Genomic DNA, 26,853 nt, shown 5'->3' with positions numbered 1-26,853 from the left:
CAGCGCAGGGACGGGACAAGGCAGAGGCAGTCCAGTATATGTGGGACGGTGTTGCGAGAAATACCTCCTCGCAGAAATAAATCACTCTGCCATTCAATACGCATGCACACTGGAGGGATACCTTGCGGGAAAACGTTAATTTACCTAGTTTTGCTCTAGTTTGTCCACTTGTGATCTTTGTGAGCGGTTAGTGAAATACAGAAACAGTAAGCAAGTTGAACCTCTCTGTGAGCTATTTTGCGGCTGCGTTGTCGGGCAGCGGTGAGTGCACAACAGGCATTTGAAAAGTCAGTCATTTGGTGATTTCTGGACAAAAATACTTTCTCCATGATAAACAGCATTATATTTTGTCCAGAAATAAGCAGTTAGGGTAGGCGGTGGCTGAGTGGTAGCGTGCTGGGTCCACATTCACCGCGTGATGGACGACGCGGGTTCGAATCCCCACGCTACCACCTGGGATTTTTCAGTCACCGCCGAGTGGCTTAAACTACCCACATGCTGTCCTGAAGACCACCCATCAACCCGGACTCTAGAGGAAACCGTCCAAGCAAATCAAGAAGGAGTTCCGGGGGGCAGCATGAGCCAGGAGAAGATGGCGCCACTATAAACACTTGCCTGCGCCATGACGGGCTGGGGCCAACCATCAGGCCCCATCAAGAAAGCCTACCGGTGCAATACACTAAAACGTAAATAAAAAAAATATAAAAAGTCACGTAGAAGTATGTTAAATGATGCTGTGGTGGAGAAGGAAAGTTATAAAGAGGCAGGTGATAGGAATGGAAGGAAAAAAGTTGGAAAGTTTGGTTTAGTCGCCGCAACATCTGTGGTCATATGCCGGAGAGAGACAGAAGGGGAAGGAATTATAGGAGAAGGGAACTGACCCCAGGAGACGGGACACAACCCCCGATTAATACCTGGTAAAGTGGTGTGTGGTCCGGGGTGTAGGGTATAGGAAAAGACGCCAAAATTTTTCCACTCCACCCGGGAATCGAACCCGGGCTCTCTCGGTTGCGAGCTGAGTGTGCTAACCACTGCACCACGAAGCCCCCTGCCACTACTTAGTATGTCAGTAAATGTGATAAATGAGATAACCTACACCCTTGTATGTCGGTAAATGTGATAAATGAGATAACCTACACCCTTGTATGTCGGTAAATGTGATAAATGAGATAACCTACTACCTTGTATGTCGGTAAATGTGATAAATGAGATAACCTACACCCTTGTATGTCGGTAAATGTGATAAATGAGATAACCTACACCCTTGTATGTCGGTAAATTTGATAAATGAGATAACCTACACCTTGTATGTCGGTAAATGTGATAAATGAGATAACCTACACCCTTGTATGTCGGTAAATGTGATAAATGAGATAACCTACACCCTTGTATGTCGGTAAATGTGATAAATGAGATAACCTACACCCTTGTATGTCGGTAAATGTGATAAATGAGATAACCTACACCCTTGTATGTCGGTAAATGTGATAAATGAGATAACCTACACCCTTGTATGTCGGTAAATGTGATAAATGAGATAACCTACACCCCTTGTATGTCGGTAAATGTGATAAATGAGATAACCTACACCCCTTGTATGTCGGTAAATGTGATAAATGAGATAACCTACACCCTTGTATGTCGGTAAATGTGATAAATGAGATAACCTACACCCCTTGTATGTCGGTAAATGTGATAAATGAGATAACCTACACCCTTGTATGTCGGTAAATGTGATAAATGAGATAACCTGCATAACGTGACTTCGCATATATCGAATCTATCATCCCATCCCATTAACTATAGGGGGTTACATTCTACGACCCATTTTCGAACCCTCTAACTATTCATTCTGGCACCATTTCACAATAAAAAGCACTTAAGCAACAACAAAGCACATTGATTGCTTACAGGGAGACACACCCAAAGTCTACGATGTAACCTGATAATTAGCTACCTGAGGATTAACTTTAGGATCAGAGGAAGGAAAAGGTTAATTATAGGCGAGGAAAGTGCGGGAAAACATTAGTGGGAGTCGGACACCATACCTCACTCAAACTCACATAACAGCGAATTTTTCCCGCATAAAACGAACACTTGGCACATTGAGGTTAGTCGCATATGAGCGAATTCGCTAACCATTTAATCCCCTAACCATTTAATGATGTCTAAGTTTTATGTTGAGGTTGCATAGTTTTGATCGTTACCAATGGCGGTGATCAACGCTATAGTTTTCCACGTGAAACTGGCATATGGGGTAGAGCCGGCTGCAGATGAAGCGAGAGGTGTTGAGAGTGTGTGGCAAGGTGCGGGGCTAGGCTAACCCTGCAGCCGCCACTACCCCATCGCCCAGTTTGACGATCAAAACGAGCAAAACGACTGTGAAATGGGATCCAAGAATACTAACTCATCACTGCCCAGGACATTAATACATCATGACCTGCCACTGCAAAGGATGGTACAGTAACCTATCCGCACTGAGGATGGTAGCCTATCATCACTAAGGATAGGAACCAGGGCATATGAAGATTAGACTAGCCTCCTTCACCACCACTAACAACAGCTGGACAGTGTTAGTGTATCATATATATTTATCATAAACACCTCTAGGGATGGTAAGCAATCACCACTGGGGGTAGTAACCAGACATGGGGTAATCGTATTCTGTGACCGTAATGAAGTACAATTGATTACAGTTTTTCAGGAAATCGAAATTGATTACCCTCTTATTTTTTTAAGTAATCGTAATCGAATATATAAAAAATGTAATCGTATCCATGATTACTTTTGGGATCACATTGGCATAGTTTTAGTTAACCCTCTCGCGCACCGTAAGTTTCCAGTAAATTTCCCTTCCACTCACCATGCATTTCTCAGACCCGACCGGCCTTTCCTTGCCGCCGCGATACTCTACATTCCCAGACGTATTTGACCCTCACAGATATATCACTAACCGTCCCTCTCCTTCCTTTTCCCTTCCTTTTATTTACTGTATGGAAAGGGTTAGTCCTCTTCTAAACCTCTTAATCCTCTTTCATTTCCTCTTAATCCTCCTCTAAACCTCTTAGGAGCAAATATTAATCCTATTCCATTTCCTCCATATTGTGATGCCTAAGTTAGTCCTCTTCTAAACCTCTTAATCCTCTTTCATTTCCTCTTAATGGTTAGGTTTTCCCTGTAAGACTCAATGGTTAGGTTTTCCCTGTAAGACTCAATGGTTAGGTTTTCCCTGTAAGACTCAATGGTTAGGTTTTCCCTGTAAGACTCAATGGTTAGGTTTTCCCTGTAAGACTCAATGGTTAGGTTTTCCCTGTAAGACTCAATGGTTAGGTTTTCCCTGTAAGACACAACCAAACTATTTAACCCTCTCGCGCACCGTAAGTTTCCAATAAGCTTCTCTTCCACTCACCATGCATTTCTCAAGCCCGAACGTCCTTTTCTTGCCGCCGCGATACTCTACATTCCCGGACGTATTTTACCCTCACAGACATATCGTACCCTAATAAATTTGGTATCAATGGCTTAAAAGTGTAATCGTAACCGTGATTACTTCTGCGATTACATTAGCAACGTTTTAGTTAATAGTTTCTGGTACAGCAAGTGTGTACCCTAAATATCTGTAGTAATTCAACCAATTAACCCCTTCACTACAGCCGGGCCCAAACAGTGCCCCGCGCCGTATCCAGGATCGCTGCGCGCACCAAATTTAAAATGTCGATATTGAATATAACAAGTTTTCAGCCATAAACTCAATAAACTCAACATAATCTTGTATCATATATGAAAACATGCAGAATTAAATGGTGCACATAAAGAAACAAATTAATTGACAATTTTGAGATGTAAACATAAATAAACAGAGATGAAATAACTCGTATACAGGTAACTCTCGATTTACGCGCGTTTGGTTTACGCGTTTTTGAAATAACGCGTGGTCCAAAATCCAAATAAATGTTTAATTTACACGTTTTTTCACTTATATGCGATATTTTATGGACTGGCCACCAGATGTCTAACGCAACTGGACTCACACGGTGCCGCCAGCCACAGCTGAGCTCAGTTCTTCCCACGCGCCACTTGAACAACAATACAGTACCCCCACAACAACAACACCCTCGCTGTTGTGCTACCACGAGGGGAAGGGCAGCCAGAGGAGGAACCACGAGAGGGAGAGGAGTCAGAGTGATACAGTAGGCAATAAAGGTACAAACACACCTCTTGTTTGATTTACATTGTTAATGATTTACGCAATGACCTCTTCAAGGACACAACACTCACGTAAATCGAGAGTTACTTGTACTGGATAAAGCAAGCCAGTACACAGTGAGCCACGTTGGTCTGCACTCAGTTCAGCAAATGGTTCCAAGATTCTCCGAGGCAGCACAAATAGTCTACTGGCTAAGCTACTGCCTGCTATGTTCTTATTTAAAAAAGGAGTAAAAAGTGTACAAAATAAAGCCATCTTTTATCACTTGAGTCCTCCCTTCCCCTTTTCAAAAATACGGCTTTATATGAATTTTATCTCATTCCTCTACCTCATTATGAGGCCATTAACTGTGAGGCAAAGGGTATCTCATATTGTCCACCACTTGCATTACAGAGGTGACAGCACAGGACACAGGGAAGGCTTAACCCCTACAACACGAGGACGTGTATACTGTGTCCCTGCGTGCCCCGTAACACATCCCAGGACTGGCTCGCTTTAACCAATATACAAGTTATTTTATCTCTATATTTTTGCTTACATCTCAAAATTATCAATTAATTTATGTTTCTTTATGTGCACCATTTAATTCTGCATGTTTTCTTATATAATACATGATGATTGTGTTGAGTTTATGGCTGAAAACTTGTTATATTTAATAGCAACATTTGAAATTTGGCGCACGGCGATCCTGGATACGGCGCGGCGTGCTGTTTTGGCCCGGCCGTAGTGAGTTTCTTTATGTGCACCATTTAATGGACCGCATTGGCTATACAGGCATATGGCCACTCAACTCCAAGCTGTACTTTCCATAGATTTCAAGTTATAGAATAGTGTGTGTCTGAAGCTGTCTCCGAGATACATACACGGCCATGGTGCCGCCATCGCTCCAAGCCGATGATATTGCACACGCTTCGCTCCTGCCCGATTTCAGTTTTTCTCCAGGTCAAATAGTAGTGTCAGGAAATCGTGTCGAGGTAATAAGGGAGCGGTCGTAGGCTCGGAGCGGTGACTCTGCCAAGGCCTTGTATCCTGGAGGCAGCCTCAGATGCACTCTAGTACATAACTTGAATTCTATGGAAAGTACTGCTTTGACAGTTCACCAAGTGGCCACGTGTGGGGCTGCCTGTATAGCCAATACGATCCATTCTGCATGTTTTCATATATAATACATGATGATTATGTTGAGTGTATGGCTGAAAACTTGTTATATTCAATAGCAACATTTGAAATTTGGCGCGTGGCGATCCCGGATATGGCACGGGGCGCTGTTTTGGCCCGGCCGTAGTGAAGGGGTTAAGAGTGAAGATACAGGCCAACTCTTGCATTAATAAGCTGGACAGCACAAGACAGCTGATAGGTCCAGGCACCCAACAGGAACAAAAAACACCATTACTCCTGCATTAGTTTTTTAATCAGACACTCTAAAAAGATGATAGTGAAAACACCAGTTAACTCTCACATTATTAAGTTGGACAGCACAAGACAGCTGATAGATAGGTCCAGGCACCCAACAGGAACAAATAACACCATTACTCCTGCATTAGTTTCTTAATCAGACTCTCTAAAAAGATGGTAGTGAAAACACCAGTTAACTCTCACATAATTAAGTTGGACAGCACAGGACATAGGGAAAGCATGAGAGAGTGAAGGTATACCGGATAACTCTTGCAACATTAAGTGGGACAGACTCACCGAGGAGGGTTGGGTCAGCTGGGCGTCCTTCACAGGGGTGGTGAGGGCGCAGGCATCAGAAGTAGCTCACAGTAGGAGTTTGAGTACACTCTCTGCCACGACCTTCACTGTAGCCAATCTGAGGGTGTTAGTACATCAGTCGGGAACTTGAAATGGCTGAGAGTAAAGCTACAAGATGCCAAGTCAATCATCCACTCCATCAGGAAGTTATTTACTTAGGGTCGCATTATTAGACATTTAGCCGCCCAAGAACACATATTTGACAAGGCTTTCGCAGGAGTTGTGGGCATTTCCAGGGGTGGTTTTATGACCCTGGTGGTAGTTTAACCCTTCTTCTGTACCATGAGCCTGAAAAACACTCATTAGAACCTGACTGATATCCCCCTTTGACCTTTAGAAGTAGCTGATGTGAGCAGGGAAAGTGTCTTGTAATACCAGCCTAATTAATCGCAGTTATTCATTCATCAGTCAGTCAATCTTACACACACACACACACACACACACACACACATGCAGCGGCAGTGTGGTCTCCCCATAAGAAGAAACACATCAAGAAACTAGAAAGAATACAAAAGATGGCAACAAAAATGGTTCCAGGGATTGACATACGAGGAGAGACTAAAGGAAATGGACTTACCAACACTAGAACAAAGAAGAGAAATGGGAGACCTAATACAAATCTACAAATTATTGAGCAAAATGGAAGAAGTAGACAACGAGGAGTTACCACTAAAAGAAGAAATTACCACCAGGAACACAAGAGGACACAGTCAAAAATTGAGGAAGGGAAGATGCTTGAGAGACATAAAGAAATATAGCTTCCCGCAAAGAAGTACAGAGGTTTGGAACAGACTAAGTGAGGCTGTAGTATCAGAAAGGAGTGTGCAAAGCTTCAAGGAAAAGTTGGATAAATGTAGATACAGAGACGGGACCACACGAACGTCAAGCCCAGGCCCTATAAAACTACAACTAGGTAAATACAACAACTAGCTAAACACACACACACACACACACACACACACACACACACACACACACACACACACCTGATGTGATAATCTGTTGATGCAGTGGGTTAAAGGAGAAACAAGGCTAAGAGGAGATGACCAACCATCAAGACTTGACCTAATTTTCACAAAAAATGTTGAGTTAGATGAAGGAGTCAGTCACGAGTGCCCCTTAGGAAAGAATGGCATCAACTATGACAGATGAAAACTATGGAAGGATTTGAATACCAAGATGAGGCATATAAGGAAAAAAGGAAAAACTATGCAAAGGAAGATTATGATGTTGGACTCAAGACAGAGAATTGCAACAAAATGGTCCCAGAACTCTCGAATATGACGTATGAAGACATTGAGGGAGATGGACTTGACGACACTGGAACAAAGAAGGGAGAGAGGAGATTTGATCACACTGTACAAGTTGGTAAATAAGTTTGATGAGGAAAGAGTTGGAAAGTTTTGTTTATTGGGTGCAACATCTGTGGTCATATGCCAGGGAGAGACAGAAGGGGAAGGAATTATAGGAGAAGGGAACAGACCCCAGGAGACGGGGGGACACAACCCCCGATTAATACCTGGTAGTACCCATTCACTGCGGGGTGGACAGGGGCGTAGGGTATCGGAAAAGCCGCCCAGATTTTTCCAATCCGCCCGGGAATCGAACCCGGGCTCTCTCGGTCGTGAGCCGAGTGTGCTAACCACTGCACCACGAAGCCCCCTGTTTGATGAGGTGGATAGAGATGATCTCTTCTTAGCATCAGTAACGCAGGGGCTGAGAGGACACGGAAAGAAACTTAACAAAGGAACCTGATTGAGTGACTGGAAGAAGTAAAGTTTTTCACACAGAAGTGTTAGTTAACACATGGAACAGCTTGCGGGAAGAAGAAACATGGAAGCATGGACTGACAGGCCGCAGAAAGGAGTATGTGGAGCTGGAAAGGATACAGAAAATTGTAACTAAAATGGTCCCAGAACAGATTGAGGGAGATGGACTTGACGACATGACACTAAACCCTTCATAGAGCACCCTGGTGTTGGTGGTGGTGGTGGTGTGATCTGGCCTCAATGGTGGTGGTGAATGGTGTTGATGTCCTCGCTGGTGGTGGTGGTGGTGGTGGTGTGATCTGGCCTCAATGGTGGTGGTGAATGGTGTTGATGTCCTCGCTGGTGTTGGTGGTGGTGGTGGTGGTGTGATCTGGCCTCAATGGTGGTGGTGAATGGTGTTGATGTCCTCGCTGGTGGTGGTGGTGGTGGTGGTGTTGAGCCTGGTTGGCGTTCTGGAAGGTGCGCCGATGGACCAACACGTTGCGACCTGACATCTTCACGCTGAAATAATAATAATAATAATAATAATAATAATAATAATAATAATAATAATAATAATAATAATGTGTATTGTTGAGGAAGGGGTAGCCTATTGTTTTTGAGACCCTGACTATTTATTTCTGTGCAAGACATGATGATATTTACTATGGAGGCAATGTTACTTTCTATGTACCACTAAATTTGGAAAGTTTGGTTTAGTCGGCACAACATCTATGGTCATATGCCGGAGAGAGACAGAAGGGGAAGGAATTATAGGAGAAGGGAACAGTTGGAAAGTTTCGTTCAGTTGGCGCAACATCTGTGGTCATATGCCGGAGAGAGACACACAAAGGAACACAAAGGAAGAACAAACAACAGCAGACCTGCTGGTCCTTACGAGGTTGTTTGTGACAAGCTACATTAACTATCTAATCAAAGGTGGAAGATGAAGGACAGCAAAGGCGAAGGCTCCTCCCCACCCCCCCATCCCTCCAGCCAAAGCTGGCAGGAAAGGAAAAAGAACCATGCAGCATGGAAAAACTGCATGGAATTTATGTAGGAAAGAGGAAAGAACTACCATTACTGCTACCACTAACCGGGCAATAAAAGCGGACAAGGACACCAGTATTCGAAAGAACTTAACGTTATTACGACAATGAGTAATATCTTAGTTGCTGGTTGGATTCAAAACACTTGTCTAATCTATTCTTGAAGGCCGTAACTGTTGTACTATCAACGACATCACAAGGTAGAGAGTTCCAAACATTAACAACTCGATTGAAGAAGAAGTGTTTAGCTTCGTGCGACGAGAATCTTTTACCACTTATCTTCAAATTGTGATTTCTTCTTGTTCTACTTGATCGATCAATTGTAAAGTAATCTTCCGCATTAATATCACTGAATCCTTTGAACATTTTAAACACTTCTATTAGATCGCCTCGCATTCTTCGTTTTGATAGGCTGAATAAATTTACTTCTTTAAGCCTTTGATCATATGACAAATTTCTCAACCTAGGAATCATCTTTGTTACTCTTCGTTGGACCCGTTCCAACTTTTCTATGTCTTTTCTGTAGTAGGGAGACCAAAACTGTACACAGTACTCAAGACGGGGTCGAACCAACGAATTATACAGTTTTAATATTACTTTTTCCGATTTATTATTAAAGACTCGTCCGATGAAGCCAACCAATTTGTTTGCAGTTTTAACTACCTCTGAACAATGCTGACCGGGCTTTAAATCGCTTGATATAGTGATTCCAAGATCCTTTTCTTTACTTACTGCAGAAAGTTGTTGGCCATTCATTACGTACCGAACGCGATTGTTATTTTTTCCGATGTGCAACACTTTACATTTCTCAACGTTAAATTTCATTTGCCATTGATTGGCCCAACGTGCAAGTCGATCTATATCTGATTGTAAAGCTTCTTCGTCGAGTATCGCAGTTACTTTACTAGCAATTTTTGTGTCATCAGCAAATTTTGATACTTTGCAAATGAGCCCATCATCGATATCATTAACATAAATTAAGAAGAGCATGGGGCCAAGCACTGATCCTTGAGGTACGCCGCTTTTGACATCGAGCCAGTTAGATGTAACACCGTTTAGAACTACTCTCTGTTTCCGCTCAGAGAGCCAGTCCGCAAGCCAATTGTGAACGTTACCCGAGATACCGTGCGCCAGTAGTTTGCTGAGCAATCGTTGGTGGGGGACCTTATCAAATGCCTTTTGAAAATCCAGATATATGATATCTACTGATCTGCTTTCATCGAACACCTCAAAAATATAGTGAAAAAAAATCAAGTAAGTTAGTCAAACACGAACGTTTACTACGGAAGCCATGTTGCGAATTATTTATTATATTATTTTCTTCGAAGAATTTCACCATATTGTCGCGAATGATAGTCTCCATTAACTTACAAACAATAGATGTCAGGCTAATTGGTTGATAGTTTCCTGGATGAGACTTGTCCCCCTTTTTGAAAATTGGTGTGACATTTGCAAGTTTCCAATCCGACGGAACTTTTCCAGCTGTTAAAGATTTATTGAATATGATGGAGAGCGGTTTACAAATTTGATGTTTGATTTCTTTTAAGACCCTAGGGGTAATTTTGTCTGGACCAGGAGCTTTGCTATTGATTCTGAAAATATAAGTGATTATCTCTGCATTTGGTGATGTTTGTGCATCTAGCGTAAAATCTGAGGATTTTATAGCCTTTTAAGTTTTGTTATACTTATATAAAACAATTAATCAGGTTTTATTAGGAACGACTTTGAATTTTTTGATACCGCTGCTCATGAGACTCACATATATGCCTAAGGAGGTGCCTGTTTTAGTTTCAGGTCGCTAGCTGCTTTGATTTTGAAAATATTTAAATTTTAAATTTTTGAAAATCGGCCCCCTGCGAATCGGCCCCGCGCCCCGTTTCCCGTCAAGAGATTGTGAAGTCTATGCTTTTACCACTTATCTTCAAATTGTGATTTCTTCTTGTTCTATTTGATCGATCAATTGTAAAGTAATCTTCCGCATTAATATCACTGAATCCTTTGAACATTTTAAACACTTCTATTAGATCGCCTCGCATTCTTCGTTTTGATAGGCTGAATAAATTTACTTCTTTAAGCCTTTGTTCATATGACAAATTTCTCAACCTAGGAATCATCTGTGTTACTCTTCGGTGGACCCGTTCAACTTTTCTGTATCTTTTCTGTAGGGAGACCAAAACTGTACACAGTACTCTAGAAGGTCGAACCAACGAATTATACAGTTTTAATAATACTTTTTCCGATTTATTATTAAGACTCGTCCGATAAAGCCAACCAATTTGTTTTCAGTTTTAACTACCTCTGAACAATGCTGACCGGGCTTTAAATCGCTTGATATAGTGATTCCAAGATCCTTTTCTTTACTTACTGCAGAAAGTTGTTGGCCATTCATTACGTACCGAACGCGATTGTTATTTTTTCCGATGTGCAAAACTTTACATTTCTCAACGTTAAATTTCATTTGCCATTGATTGGCCCAACGTGCAAGTCGATCTATATCTGATTGTAAAGCTTCTTCGTCGAGTATCGCAGTTACTTTACTAGCAATTTTTGTGTCATCAGCAAATTTTGATACTTTGCAAATGAGCCCATCATCGATATCATTAACATAAATTAAGAAGAGCATGGGGCCAAGCACTGATCCTTGAGGTACGCCGCTTTTGACATCGAGCCAGTTAGATGTAACACCGTTTAGAACTACTCTCTGTTTCCGCTCAGAGAGCCAGTCCGCAAACCAATTGTGAATGTTACCCGAGATACCGTGCGCCAATAGTTTGCTGAGCAATCGTTGGTGGGGGACCTTATCAAATGCCTTTTGAAAAACCAGATATATGATATCTACTGATATGCTTTCATCGAACACCTCAAAAATATAGTGAAAAAAATCAAGTAAGTTAGTCAAACACGAACGTTTACTACGGAAGCCATGTTGCGAATTATTTATTATATTATTTTCTTCGAAGAATTTCACCATATTGTCGCGAATGATAGTCTCCATTAACTTACAAACAATAGATGTCAGGCTAATTGGTCGATAGTTTCCTGGATGAGACTTGTCCCCCTTTTTGAAAATTGGTGTGACATTTGCAAGTTTCCAATCCGACGGAACTTTTCCAGCTGTTAAAGATTTATTGAATATGATGGAGAGCGGTTTACAAATTTGATGTTTGATTTCTTTTAAGACCCTAGGGGTAATTTTGTCTGGACCAGGAGCTTTGCTTACTTTAATCTTTTCAATTTTGCGTAAAATGTCACTTTCTACGATGAGCACGCCACTTAACATCTTTTCGGTCCCTCTAACCTCCGGCGGTTGAGGTGATAAACAATCTTCGTCGGTAAATACGGATGCGAAAAAGTTATTTAGGATTGTAGCCATTTCATTTTCATCGTTCGTGTGGTTACCATTTTCATTAGCAAGCGGTCCGATACCACAAGTGAGTGACTTTTTATTATTTACATAGCTGAAAAATTCTTTAGGATTAGATTTACTTGTTTCCGCTATATATTCTTCAAGATTTTTCTTGCTTCGAGTCTATGCTTCGTTTTATTAATTTCTTGGTTTCGCGGCGAATTCTGTCCAACTCTAGTTTGTCAGCCTCGCTCTGAGATGATATGTACCTACTGTATACGCGTTTTTTAAGAGATAGGCTATTTTGAATTTCGTTATTCCACCATTTGGGTTTCTTCTTAGAAGCTGAACGTCTGTTACGATAGGGTACGCATATGCTTATGGCATTGTTCAATATTGTGGTGAAGGCCCCCCAAGATTTATCAATATCTGTTTCCGCCGTGATTTCAGTCCAGTCAGAATTATTTAGAATTGATCGGAGTCTTACGAAATTCGCTCTCTGATAATCAGGCACCTTTTCTTTACTAGGAGTTACTTTACTTTCTTTCATATTGATGCTGAATGTGATTGTTCGGTGATCGCTAGAACTAAAAACTGGACCAACATTTACTTCGTTAACTAGATCAGCTGTCGTTGAAAAGATAAGGTCAAGTATATTATTTTCCCGAGTCGGTTCTTGAACGTGTTGATGTAAATCACTTTCTAGTAAATTTGTGTACAGGTCGAGCCCTGTATGACAGTTCAACTGTTCACCCCAACATTTCACTGGCAAGTTAAAGTCCCCAACAATTACTGCCTCGCAACTGCTACTTGTTTCTAATAATAATTCACTTAATGCGTGGTCGATATCAAGAGTCTGCCTTGGCGGTCTGTAGATAAGTCCAATTACTATTTTACGAGATTTATTTTTAATTTCAATGAAGACCGTGTCTACATTGGTTATAATATCTGTTTTCACGGATACTGGATGGAGAGAGTTGTGGATATAAAAGATAACGCCTCCACCCTGTCTGTTCTCTCTTTCATGACTAAAAATGGTATAACCCGGTAATCTATATTCCGCAATGAAATCTCTATTTGAAGTGTCTATCCAAGATTCTGTGACTCCGATGATGTGATAATGATTTGTAGCTGCGAGGACTTCTAAGTCTTCAAATTTGTTACGTAGGCTACGAGCGTTTACATAGCATGCTTTAATGTGATTCGAGTCGGGAGTTTTGCGGGTTGAGTGCACCCTTACGGTGGAGCTGCTGGTGCTCTCGCCTCCGCGTTTTTTGGCTTTCGAAGAGCCACTTGGTCACAGAGCAGCCTCCCGAAACGGGCTGCTCCAACAGGGTTTAAGTGAATGCCATCAGGAAGGAACAAGTCTGAATCGTAGTAAAAATTGTTCCACAAGTTAGCGAACTGGACGTTTTCTTGTGAGCAAAGGGACTGAAGTCTGTTGTTTGTGCTGAAGGCCTTACTGTAAAAGCTAGATTCGGCACCGACCATCGGGAGGATTCCTGAGATTATGATGTTACTGGCATCCGTTTTGCGTTTATACTGCTTGATCATGCGGCAGTATTTCTCAAGCAGTTCCTCAGAAAGGGTTGTCTTTACGTCATTTGTCCCCGCGTGAATGACAAAGAGGGTGTTTCGGTCGGCATTTCTCGTGACATCATCGCACGCTGCGGTGATGTCGTCCAGTCTGACACCTGGATAGCAGTAACGTTTTCTGCGGCCGTTTGATGAACGACCACAGAACTCAACCAGCTGGCCACGCACCATGGAGTCCCCAACTAGGCGAGTCTCGAACTCATCCTCCATGGTGTCTGCCAGCACCTGGAACCTATTGAAGATAGTGGGGGTCAGTAAATCCTTGGTTGCCTGCTTCGGTTTGGCTCCATTCCTTACAGGTTGGAACCCGACATCCTGTGAAGCAGGAAGAGAAGCGTTAAGTGGGGCAGGCTGGAAGTTGTCCTGTGAGGCAGGCTGGGAGTTTGCCTGTGAAGCAGGCTGGGGGTTAGCCTGTGAGGCAGGCTGGGGGTCAGCCTGTGAGGCAGGCTGGCGGTTGTTCTGTGAGGCAGGCCGGGGGTTAGCCTGTGAGGCAGGCTGGGGGTTAGCCTGTGAGGCAGGCTGGGGGTTAGCCTGTGAGGCAGGCTGGGGGTTATCCTGTGAGGCAGGCTGGGGGTTATCCTGTGAGGCAGGCTGGGAGTCAACCCGTGAGGCAGGTAACACGTCCTCCCGTGAAGCAGGAGGGTCGTCTGGAGAGGGCACATTCTCGGTGGAGGGCCTCTCCACCATCGATGGTGGAGTCACTGCCACATTTGTTAAAACAAATTCCTGAAGGGCTACAAATTTCTTTTCAAGTTCATTGTGCTTGACTTTCCATTCAGTCACAGCCTTCTGAAGATGTAATCTTTGAACGCAGAGGCGGCAAGTTTTACTCAGCTGGAAGAACTGAGCTGCAAATCGTCCGGGACAGACGTCACACTTAAGGTTCGAAGGCATTGTTAGAAATTTAAGCGAGTTAACAGTTTGGAGAAATATTAAAAGCGCTTTCGAAATAACTTAAATTGTGACCATAAATTGAATTGTATAAAAATTGTGCATGGAAAATAGATACTGCTGTGTTAGATGCCTCCAACACTGGGAATTCGCTCCCACAGGGTCTTGAAAACGCCTCAAAGACCAATCGCTTGTCCTGAGCCTCGGTCACGAGAGAGACTTTCACAACCCGGCGCTTTTCAGCTATTGTCCCTTTATCTACCTCCTCTTCTTGTCATAACCTTTCTACCTGCTGAACTGCTCTCTTACATTTTATTTTTATTTTTCTTCTCTTTAATTAACTATCGCCTTATTCACCTCTCCTATAACTTTTTTTCTCCCTTCTCTTCTGCTTATTCCATCACTTCCCGCCTTTCTTTCCATCATTCTTCCTCCCTATCTTCCCCCATCCATTATCTTCCTCCTCTTTACCCTCAATTTATCAACCTCACCTCCATCGTTTCCTTCCTCCTTTAACCCTTCCTCCTCCTCCTCACCACACCACGCTACCTGTCCTCCCTCTCTCCTCTCCCAAACTCCTCACCTTCTTCCTTCCTTCCATCCTCCTTTCTCCCTCCTTCCTCTTCATCTCCCTTCCATCGTTTACCTCTTCCTTTTCGCCTTTCTCCTTCTCTCCCCATCTCTTAACCTGTCCTCCCTCTCTCCTCTCCCATCCTCCTCACCTTCTTCCTTCCTTCCATCCTCCTCCCTCCATCCTTCCTCTTCATCTCCCTTCCATCGTTTACCTCTTCCTTTTCGCCTTTCTCCTTCTCTCCCCATCTCTTAACCTGTCCTCCCTCTCTCCTCTCCCATCCTCCTCACCTTCTTCCTTCCTTCCATCCTCCTCCCTCCATCCTTTCTCTTCATCTCCCTTCCATCGTTTACTTTTTCCTTTCCGCCTTTCTCCTTCTCTCCCCATATCGTTACCTGTCCTCCCTCTCTCCTCTCCCATCCTCCTCACCTGAGGATAGGAACATAAAAGAATAGCAAGGTGAAAAAAGGTAGATAAGGAAAACAGAGGTAAGGAGGGAGAAAGGTGAGAGAGAATTTAGAAAAGTAGAGAAGCTGTAATAAGAAAAGGAGGTAGCAGAAAAAAAGAAAAATGAAGGGATGAGGAGACGGAGGAGAAGAGAACTGAGAGGAGGGAAGGCTGAGACACGCGAGAGGGAAAGGAACAGAGGAAGGGAGTCGCTTTGAAAGGTAAAGAGGTGGAGCAGGGGGAGGGGGGGGAGGAGGAGGAGGAGGAGGAGGAGGAGGAGGAGGAGGAGGAGGAGGAGGAGGACAAAAGTTGTGTTCCCCAAAGATGACTTTTGTACTTGTGGGGCTACGAGGAGCACTGCTGATAGGGAGAGAGAGAGAGAGAGAGAGAGAGAGAGAGAGAGAGAGAGAGAGAGAGAGAAATTATTAAATATGTAAAAAAAGTCGAAGGAAGTTAAGCGCTACAATTATGCAAACATACAAAGAGATTAAATATGTAGGAAGGGCACCTCAGAGATTAATTAATGCAAATATAACACCATTACAGAAAACGTGGAACGGGAGGAAAAACTACCAAATAAGTCCCATTAAGGAAGAGGTAAATATAAACGAAAAAAATATAATAGACAAAAGCAGAACCAAAAATGCAAAATATATGGTAGACAAAGGAAAGAAAAACGAAGGAAAAGCAACTCACTGTAGAGGGAAAGTGGAACGAGGATAAACAGATAAGAGATGAAAAGTTTTGAATTATGACAATCACTCTTAATTCATTGAGGAAGAGGAAAAACTTAAAGGAAAATCTAAGGAAAGGAAAGGTATAAGACTGGCAAGAACGTGTCATTAGTTAATTATGAACGTGCCAAATATATTCTTTATGTTCTGAAAATGAGTTGAACAGAAAATGAGAAAATACACGAGCAAGTAAAATAAAAATTAATAAAAAGGAAAGGTAAAAAGAGAAAGACGAAACATGCGATAAAATATTGAATGACAAGTAATTTCAAGGTTTAGAAGAAGGAAAACAAAAATAAATAAAGAAAAAACAGACAATAAAATAACACTATAACAAAACCACAAACAAATAAAACTAAACGGCAGGTATACGAAAGTACGGAAGGAAAGAAAGGTATAAAAGTAACAAGAAAGGAACGATAAAAAAAAAAAAACATTATAGAGAAACAGGAAAAAGAATGTTTAGTCGAAAGGGGAAACTGGACTAAAAGAAAACAATATAAATAAAATAAAAACACACAAGAGACTACAAGAAGCAGTAAATAGCATAATACTGCAACACAAACATAAATAAAAGGATAGATAAAACACAATAAAGACTAACGAAAGAGAGAAACAAAGGAAAAACAAAAGACCTTCCTTGGGTTCACACGTGACTTTGCCCCGCTGCTGTGTGGTGCCAACTCGCTCTTTCCTCTGTTTTCCTCTGCTTTCGCGGTGTGAGGCGTTCTGTGCTTCTGTGTAACTGCTGCTGTACTGGAGGACTACAAAACCAGGAGGATTACCCTGCCTTCTACTACAGACCGCTAAGTGTTCTGATTTAGTATTTACTTAGTTAGATAGTGATCCACAGTTACTCCTAGGACAAGTGTATTAAGCTTCCCACATCTACACTAAATTCAACATTCTTTCACGCCAACCCAGTGCTACACGGTTTTATATTGCTTTTGTGTTTTTTATATTGCTTTTGTGTTTTCTTCTCCTTCTATTATTAGGATACTTTACTGTGCTGTGATAATAGGACTACGTGAATCAGGCGCGCCAAGCTACGTTAATTTCTAAGTCCACACCAAAACACTAGATAATCCACTTTCCGCGCAAACCTAGTGAACACAGTTATTATCTTCTTTACATAAGTGATTTCCCAGTATATTAATATTGGCCTATGTTTTGTCTTGGTGGGTAGAAATAACCGCGCCTTTTTACCCGAGACACACCCTTTTCCCCGGGGAATTGACCTGACTGCGACCTTACAGCAGCTGTGGTTTGTTTTCCTAGATACACATTTTTGACCTGACTGCGACCTCACCGCAGCTGTTGGTTTGTTTTCCTAGATACACATTTTTGACCTGACGACCTCACCGCAGCTGCGTACTTTGTTATCGTCTTAACGCGCCTAATAGTTTCCGTCTTGCCTCGCCCATATCTTCACCTTGACGTCCCTCAAGCGTTGTTCTGGGTGTGGCCCTCGCATGGCCAAGCAGTACTTTCTTTCCAAGGACGTTTGTAGGTTCTGCGTTAAGACTCAGAAGGATGATCAGAGGATCATAGAGTTAGAGAATAGGGTTACGACTCTCGCCGCCCAGGTACACTTACTGGTTAGTGTAGCAGCAACAAGCCCCGCCTCCTCCTCCTCCCCTTCCTCTTCCTCTTCTTCCTCGTCCTCCTCCCCCTCCTCTTCCTCTTCTTCCTCGTCCTCCTCCCCTCTAGTATTGTCTTCAACCACACAGCAGCCCCTCCCATCCTCCTCCTCCTCCTCCTCGACCATCTCCGATCTCCCCGCTTCCCACCCCTCCTTCTCCTCTTCTTCCTCCTCTTCCTCCTCCTCCTCCTCCTCGCCTTCCTCCTCCGTCCCCCCTCTCCCCTCTCCCCGCCCACCCTCCTCCTCCTCCTCCTCTCCCCCTTCCTCCTCCTTGTCCTCCGCCTCTTCGCTCGTCCCTCCCTCCCACACCTGTCCTTCACCTTCCCCTTCCCTCTCTTCCTCCTCCCTCTCCTCGTCCGTCCCTCCCCCACCTCACTCTCCCTTTCACCTACTCCTCCTTCCTCATCCTCCTCCTCCTCCTCCTCCTCCTCACCCTCCTCCTCCTCCGCCTCAAATTCCTCGCCTTCCTCTTCCGTCCCCCCTCTCCCCTCTTCCCGCTCCCTCTCCCCCTCCTCCTCCTCTCCCTCTTTCTCCTCCTTGTCCTCCGCCTCCTCGCTCGTCCCTCCCTCCAACACCTGTCCCTTACCTTCCCTTTCCCCTCTTCCTCCTCCCTCTCCTCGTCCATTCCTCCTCCACCACCTCACCCTCCCTTTCTCCTTCTTCCTCTTCCTCCTCCTCCTCCCCCTTTCCACCTTCCACCTCTTCCACAATTTCTCCTCGTTCTTCACAGCAGGTCCCGACCCGCCCATCCCGCTATCCCCACCCCCCATCACCCACCCCAACTGGCACCCCTTCCGAACGTCGGGTTCTTGTTGTTGGTGATAGTCAGGTTCGTTATGTTGACAGGTATTTTTGCTCCAAGGATAAGAACAGGACGAGGGTGTGTTTCCCAGGGGCAGGGGTGGGCCATATATCAGACAGGATTGAGGCGTGTATGGCAAGCGAGGGATCGAACCCCATTGTCTTTCTCAGCTGTGGCGGAAACGACGTTTCTCGTGTGCCAAGCGAGGAACTTCTCAGGCGTTTTAGAGAATTGTTAGGCAGGACACGTGACGCTGGTGGGTCACCAGTGGTGTGTGGCATCCTGCCAAGGAGGGGCGTTGGCGATGGATGGCTGTCCAGGGCGATAGCAGTGAACAGCAGACTTGCTGAGCACTGCGAGCGCAATGGGTGGCTGTTCGTCGACAATTGGGACCTCTTCTTTGGCAACGACGCCCTCTACGCCCGTGACGGGATACACTTGACGTTCAAGGGTGTTGAGGCTCTCTCAGACTCCCTTGAGCGAGCACTTGGTACCCTGAGGGATTTTTTAGTATAGGCGAGGGGGGGAGGAGTAATGGGAGTAATGGGAGGGGACATCTAGCTCATAATATAACCAGGCAGCTTAGAAGTAATTCTAGAGGAGTAACAGAGGACGGGCTAAGAATCTTCTATACTAACAGCAGGAGCCTCAGAAACAAGATAGACTTACTAAGGGGTGAAGCTTGTTCAGAAAATTTTGACATAATAGCGATCACTGAGACATGGATAGACTTTGCTAATAGAAATTTTAGGTCAGAATTTGAAATAACGGGTTATCAGATGTTTCACAAAGACAGAAGGGGCAGAAAGGGAGGTGGAGTTGCGCTATATGTTAAAGACTCACTTAAATGTTTAGTTAACAACTCAGTCAAAACTAACATGGATTCTGAATCAGTTTGGGTGGACGTTTACAAAGGGAAAGAAAAACTAACTCTAGGAGTTATATACAGGCCACCCAACCTTAACAGGCAGGACGAGTATATTACTACAGGAGATTGGCAGGGGCAGTATGAGTAGAAATGTCTGCGTAATGGGGGACTTTAATTATAGGAATATAGACTGGGAAGATCTAGTGGGTGACCTGGAAGCCGAGGACTTTCTTGAAGTTATACAAGATAATTTCCTTAAGCAGGTAGTTACTGAGCCTACCAGAGGAGATAACATATTAGACTTAGTCCTAACCAATAATGGGAACTTGCTACGTGAGTTGGAGGTGGGCGGAGAGTTAGGAAATAGTGACCACAGAACGGTTCGTTTTAGGTTAGACTGGGCGGTAACCCGCGATCCAAACCCAGTGTTAGTGCCAGATTTTAGAAAAGCAAACTACGAGGGGCTTCGAAGACATCTTGAAGGGGTAAACTGGGATAATTTAGGGATTCATGAGGGCCAGAACTGCGGATTGGAGAGCCAGGAGAACCAGGTAGAAATGTCTTACAATAATTTAGTTAGAGTAATAGTAGAGGGGCAAGAACAGCATATACCACAGCGAACACTTAGAAAAGAAAACAATGATCCTAAGTGGATGACTCGTGGACTAAAACACGAGATTGGGTTAAAGAAGGGAATTTATCTGAAAATAAAGAATGGGGAAACACATCTCAGGGGCCGGTACGTCGAACTATCTAGATTAGTTAAGAAAAACACCAGGATAGCAAAAAAGAACTATGAGATCAAAGTAGCAAATGAGGCGAAAAGTAATCCTAAGGGCCTCTTTCAGATGTATAGAACAAAAACACGGGAGAAAATTGGACCGCTGAAATCAAACACAGGGGAGCTAGTAGAAAATTACGAAAATATGAGCACATTGTTGAACGACTACTTCCTTTCAGTATTCACACAGGAGGATCGAACGACTATACCGGAAAGAGTTCAGGTGTACGAGGGCGGGGATGGCGATAAATTGAGGGATATAATCATTACCAGGCAAGTAGTTCAGGATGAGATAGATAAGCTTAAGAAGAACAAGTCGCCAGGTCCTGACGGGATATTTCCGAGGGTATTAAAGGAGCTAGGTGATATAATCAGTGACCCACTAACCGACATCTTTAAGATGTCGGTTAATACTAACTATGTGCCGAGCCTATGGAAAGTAGCTAATGTGACGCCGATTTTAAAAAGGGGGACAGGTCAGTTGCTTCAAACTATCGCCCAATTAGCTTAACATCGGTTATAGGGAAGATGCTGGAGTCCATAATAGCCAGGAACATTCAGGAGCATTTAGAGAAACATAGCTTAATTCACGACTCGCAGCATGGGTTCACAAAAGGTAGGTCATGCCTCACCAATCTCTTGTCCTTCTACAATAAAGTATTTGAGGCGGTTGACAGAGATGAAAATTATGATGTAATCTATCTTGATTTTAGTAAAGCGTTTGACAAAGTTCCTCACCAACGACTGTTGCTTAAATTACAGGCTCACGGAGTAGAGGGTAAAGTTTTGAACTGGGTCAAGGCGTGGCTTAGCAATAGGAAGCAAAGAGTGCAAATCAATGGTAAAGATCTGACTGGGGATGTGTTACGAGTGGGGTCCCACAAGGTTCGGTATTAGGTCCACTTTTGTTTATTATTTATATCAATGACTTAGACACAGGAATTAGTAGTGATGTTAGTAAATTTGCAGATGATACCAAGATCGGTAGAGTAATTGAGTCGGATCAGGACGCTAGTATTCTCCAAGGTGAACTCAACAGATTATATGACTGGGCGGATAAATGGCAGATGGAGTTCAATGTAGGGAAGTGCAGTATTCTGAGTGTAGGTAGGAACAACCCCTCACATAACTATTGCTTAAATGACACTCTCATAAGTAGGTCTGGGTGCGAGAGGATTTAGGGGTCTTAGTGAGCTCTGATCTCCGTCCAAGGGCACAATGCATTCAAGCTAGAAATCGAGCTAATAGGGTACTGGGATTTATTTCAAGGGCGTAAGCAACAGAAGCCCGAAGTCTTCCTCAAACTATATTTAGCATTAGTTAGACCTCATCTTGACTATGCGGTTCAGTTCTGGTCACCCTACTATAGAATGGATACAAAATGTTAGAATCGGTGCAGAGGAGGATGACTAAGATGATTCAGGGGTTGAGAAACTTGCCATACGAGGAAAGACTCAAACAGTTAAACTTGCATTCTCTAGAAAGGCGAAGGGTGCGTGGAGACATGATCGAGGTTTATAAATGGATGAAGGGCTTTAATAAGGGAGACATTCATAAGGTTTTGTTGGTAAGAGAACCGGGTAGGACACGAAGTAACGGGTTTAAACTGGATAAATTCAGATTCAACAGGGACATAGGCAAAAATTGGTTTACTAATAGGGTGGTGGATGAGTGGAATAGGCTTAGCAGTCATGTGGTGAGTGCCAATACAATTGTCACATTCAAAAATAGACTAGATAAATTCATGGACAGCGATATTAGGTGGGGTTTGATACACGGGAGCTTAGGGTCAAAGGAGCTGCCTCGTACACCGTACAGGCCTACCGGCCTCTTGCAGACTCCTGCGTTCTTATGTTCTTATGTTCTTAAATAACGTCACGAGAGACAAATGAATATGGAGAGACAGGAAACACGATAAGATGCTGCCGTGGGAAACAAATGGAAGGAGGAGGAGGAGGAGGAGGAGGAGGAGGTACCGGAGAAGACGGATGAGATGAAGGAGGAGGGAAAAGGGTGAGAGAACGTGAGGGTGACGGAATGTGATGTATAGGGATGAGAGAGAGAGAGAGAGAGAGAGAGAGAGAGATTAGGTTTGTGAACGATAACAAACATCTTTGTCTCAAAAAGAAACAAACGAAAGGAAAAGTCACATCTTCCCTTACGCAAGATTTAATTAAGGAAAGCTGAAACCTAAATTAAAAAAAACTACAGAAAATCAAAACTTTGGAAAACTTAAAAAAAGAACAGAAATGAAGATGACATGAGAAGGGAAACTTAAGTATAAATAATATGAAAAGAAAAAACACGTACACTCCCTTCCCCCCCTCACACACACCGCTCCGATAGTCAGCGGTTAAAGCTCTGCGCTACCACTCTTCGCGGCCTGGCAGGCGGAGGTTCGAGCCCCGCTCAGGCCGGATTTTTCCGCTGACAAGGAGCGATTAATGTCCCCCATTGAGCATGGGCGATGGGGTGTGCGGTGTGTGAAGATCCCAACAGTACCCAGGGATTGACTATAATGAGCTTGCTCTAGTCGGGAGAGTACTTGCTGGCGATGACGAGTCCAATTAGTGATCAGACCCCCCCCTCACCCGCCACCCCCCCACACACATCCCCACGCACACACACAAACAAAGGCACACCAGTACATCTCCTCCCCTTTAACAAACACGAGTAACTGCAGAGGAGCGTGTCGCTTCGCCTCACAACGCACTGGGAAATATATCACACAGACATGAAACAAAATACCTGTAGCTTCATATACTAACAGGAAACAGGTGAAGCACAGCAGCACAACACATCAGACGAAACCAAATGCCTTTACAATCAAGTATATTTACAGAGAGATAAGTAAATCGCTGAATCATTACACATCAAAGGAGAGCAAATGCATGTAGCTATATATATTTACAGATATTAATGAAACAACTTTAGTGTTACATATAAAACAAGTGAGTATAAACTTGTAGCATCACATATCAAATGAAAAAAAATATTAGGAAACTGCACCTTTACATATATTTTAAAAGAGCAGATTTATGGAGCTTAATATAACAGCAAAATATAAATAAACTAAAGCGTCATGTATTAGTTAGAGTAAACACCTGCAACATTATGAATCTATAGACAATAAATACATAACTCCAGTGTTGCTAATTAAAACAAAAGTTGATATATTTTAACATGATATATTAAAGACAGGGGAGTTGTGTGTGTGTGTGTGTGTGTGTGTGTGTGAGAGAGAGAGAGAGAGAGAGAGAGAGAGAGAGAGAGAGAGAGAGAGAGAGAGAGAGAGAGAGAGAGAGAGAGAGAGAGAGAGAGAGAGAGAGAGAGAGAGAGAGAGAGAGAGAGAGAGAGAGAGAGAGACTTTTAATAACTATACATACGTGCGTTCCAACTGACAGTCCGGAAGAGTTGAAAGGACATTAACACCAACCTGAAAAAAATAACAAAAAATAACAAAAAAACAACACTAAACGAAATAAATGAACAAATAAACAGATCACTCAACACATAAATAAAGTACAAAGCTCTCAATAAACACAGAGGAAAATACATTATAAAATACACACACACACACACACACACACACACACACACACACACACACACACACACACACACACACATCCAGGTGAACGCTCAATTGCATGTTCGTGGTACCATGTGTGTGTGTTTGTGTGTTTGTTTATTTCTTTATTTGTGTTCAATTTGGGGCGGAAAGTGTTCATTCTCCCCCTCGCTATGACGGCTTCCCTTTTTTTTATATTTCAGTCATTTGTGTGTGTGTGTGTGTGTGTGTGTGTGTGTGTGTGTGTGTGTGTGTGTGTGTGTGTGTGTGTGTGTATCTATCATATGTTTGTTTATTTGTTTTCTCTAAGTAATTACCTCTGTTTATCTGCTTTCTCTCTCTCTCTCTCTCTCTCTCTCTCTCTCTCTCTCTCTCTCTCTCTCTCTCTCTCTCTCTCTCTCTCTCTCTCTCTCTCTCTCTCTCTCTCTCTCTCTCTCTCTCTCTCTCTCTCTCTCTCTCTCTCTCTCTCTCTCGCTGAACAGCCTATAAATTAACGCACATCAAATGGTTATGCTGGAAAATGATTTGAAAGGCAAGATCAGATTTGTTATATATTTTAAACTCTGAGTAATATATATATTTTTTTAATGATACATAATAAGAAAGATAAGTGGCATTTGTCCTTCTGAATGAGTAATGAATTTGTAAGTTTTCGCTTTTTGATTCTTGATAATTTTGTTTTTTTCTGTTCTTCCTTGTATGTTTTGTCTGTCTTAATTATATGCTTTGTCTGTTTAGGTTTGCCTGCTATTATTTATAATGCAGTTCATTTTCCATTTTATCTACGCATATTTTTTTCCCTTACCTGTGAATCTTTATCATTTCCCTTAATTTAGTAAACACCAAATCTGTCCCGAGCTTCAATTTCCCTACGCACTAACACACAGTTCTCTATTTTTCTCATTTTCTCATTCACCGACAAACACGAACACCTACCCACTCACCCACCCACCCACACCGACGCATCCTCTACCCCCTTTCCTCTTCCACCTCCCCCTACACCTGCCTGACCCAGATTGACGATGGGACAGGTAATGAGCAGCCTCGCCCCTCCGCCCCTACAGGTGAGCGGCCTCGGCGATTCATTCATTACCTGCAGCAGGAGGCGCCCGATTTTCCAGGTGAGCGGAGGTGGCCTAGTTCGCCCTAATTGCCTAGTGCGTAATGATGGTGTTGATGATTAAGGGCCTGGAGGGGAGGGAGGTAGGGGGAGGAGGGGAGTTGTAGTGGTGGTGTTGGTGGGGATGGGAATGGCGGTGGGGGTGTTGTGGTGGGGGTAGTGGTGGTTGTGGTTGAATGGTGGTGGTAATGGTGGCTGTTTGTCTGTCTGTCAATCTATTTCTATTTGTCCGTCTGTCTGTCTGTGGCTATCTATCTGTCTGTCTGTCTACCAATCTGTCAATCTGTTTTTATCATGTCTTCCATACACACACACACACACACACACACACACACACACACACACACACACACACATACACACACACGCACAGAAAACATTTATTATCCCTTCATTGTTTCATCTATACCATTAGCCAAAACAACAACAACAACAACAACAACAACAACAACAACAACAACAACAATAATAATAATAATAATAATAATAATAATAATAATAATAATAATAATAATAATAATAATAATAATAATAATAACAGCATTCCCGCAAATCATTCATCTCTTATTTAACTGTGAAAGCTCCGGGGACTGGGTCAAATGAGCTATCAATTCTGCTTTAAACACGTGATTTTTTTTTATATCGTACAACAGAGGAAATATATTACCGGTATTTTGTTTGTTGTTAAGGATATTTATTTCCCTTGCTATTGCTGCCGTTGTTTCACCTTCATTCATTAACCTTGTATTATTTTTAACGCCCGTGGGAATAACGTATACTATTTTTTTCATCTACTACATTCAACGTTTTATTTCTGTCTTGACTCTTGCTTCTTTTTTCTTCCTCGTCTTATCTTCCCTTCTATTTTTTTTTTCACTTGAACTTTAACTTTTCGTATTCGTAAGATTTGTATTTCTTTTAATTTCTGACTTTCTTTCTTTTTTTGTCTCTTGTATGATCTTCCCTTTCTTATTCATGTTTTTTTTCTTCTATATTTCTAACACTTCCTTTCTTCCTCTGCTCCTGCTATCAACGTCACCTCCCTTCTTCATTCTCCTTTTCCTCCTTCCTCTTTTTACGCATCTCTTTCATCCCCTTTTATCTCTAATCTTCTTCCATTTTGCTTTCACTTGCTTGTTCATCTTTCTCCCTCTTTCCCTCTTTCTCATCCTCTTTCTGTCACATTCTCACTTGCCTTCTCATCTTTCTCTCCTCATCTCCCAGTTCATCTCTTCTTTCCTCCATGCCTCCACTCCCTCTTTCATCTAATATTTACTTCACAGCATTTTATCCGCCACTTTCATTTACGTCAAGCCCTCCCTCCCTCCCTTCCTCCCTCCTTCCCTTCCCTCCATCCTTCCTCTCCCTCTTTCCTCACTTCCTTCCTCCGTCCACACTTCACTTCCTCTTTATTTAAACCTTTGATCCGTCACTCTTTTACCTTCTTTCCTTTATCAGATTTTCCTCTCTCCCTCCCTCTCTCCTTTCTTATCTCCCTCCCACCCTTCTTGTTCTTCCCCCATCCTTTAATTTGACCTGTCTCTCTGTTCCTTTTATCACCCTTCTTTCTGTTCACATCTACCTTCTCTTTTTATCCTCCCTCCACCCTTTGTTGTCTGTATCAAGCTCTCTCTCCTTCCCTTGCTCTCCTTCTATTACCCTTCTCTTTCTCCTTTACCTTGCTTCAGTTCAATACCCACCCTCTCTCCCTTCTTTTCTTATCTCCCA

The 26,853-nt window shown here is 43.0% G+C and overlaps 1 protein-coding gene and 1 non-coding gene across 4 annotated transcripts in view; both read right to left on the bottom strand.

The window, feature by feature from the left end:
• The window catches only part of LOC126996894 (importin subunit alpha-4-like), a 51,607-nt gene extending 27,728 nt beyond the window's left edge, over positions 1 to 23,879 (bottom strand). Inside the window, exons 1-3 of one of the 3 annotated variants that reach the window (XM_050857824.1) lie at positions 23,821 to 23,879; positions 7,917 to 8,229; positions 5,900 to 6,017 (exon numbers count right to left, since the gene is read on the bottom strand). The gene's annotated coding sequence lies outside the window, so the exon portion shown is untranslated. The remainder of the gene's footprint in view (positions 1 to 5,899; positions 6,018 to 7,916; positions 8,230 to 23,820) is intronic. The other 2 variants (XM_050857816.1, XM_050857828.1) reach the window with 2 other exon arrangements.
• On the bottom strand, positions 974 to 1,045 carry Trnaa-cgc (transfer RNA alanine (anticodon CGC)). Its single transcript has one exon. It is a non-coding gene; the product is annotated as a tRNA-Ala (tRNA).
• Positions 23,880 to 26,853: the final 2,974 nt, after the last annotated feature.

The sequence above is a fragment of the Eriocheir sinensis genome, chromosome 1 (genome assembly GCF_024679095.1).
Source record: "Eriocheir sinensis breed Jianghai 21 chromosome 1, ASM2467909v1, whole genome shotgun sequence".
Lineage (NCBI taxonomy): Eukaryota > Metazoa > Arthropoda > Malacostraca > Decapoda > Varunidae > Eriocheir > Eriocheir sinensis.
This window is presented reverse-complemented; position numbering and strand designations above follow the sequence as displayed.